The following is a 428-nucleotide window of genomic DNA, read 5'->3' on the forward strand; positions in this document are numbered from 1 at the left end:
GTTCCTAGACATTATGAACAATATTCTTACCTTTTCTTTCTTTTAGAATCTCTTTTCTTCTTTCTTTAAATTGGATAGGTAAATTTTCTAACATACTGTCGATGAAATTGTCAATGACTATTGATCTGGTCATGGACGTTATAGGTGCTCTGCATACTGCACATATCTTTTTTTTCTTCATCCAACACTTTATACAGTACTGACAGTATGTGTGCATACAAGCTAATGTCGTTGCCTTCACAAATAATTCTGAACATATGCTACACGTTAACTGGTCATCCATTATATTGCTAATTTTATTAACTATATTCTCCTGTTGATCATCGACAGTTATAAGTTGAGAAACATCTGTCAGATCTATTTCATCTATAATTCGGTATTGTGGAGCATTATCTACAACTTCTAACAGTATGCAACTGTCATTGGGG

This window comes from Ceratina calcarata, unplaced genomic scaffold (assembly GCF_001652005.2).
Source record: "Ceratina calcarata isolate Rehan_Ccalc_2016 unplaced genomic scaffold, ASM165200v1 scaffold289.2, whole genome shotgun sequence".
Taxonomy (NCBI): domain Eukaryota; kingdom Metazoa; phylum Arthropoda; class Insecta; order Hymenoptera; family Apidae; genus Ceratina; species Ceratina calcarata.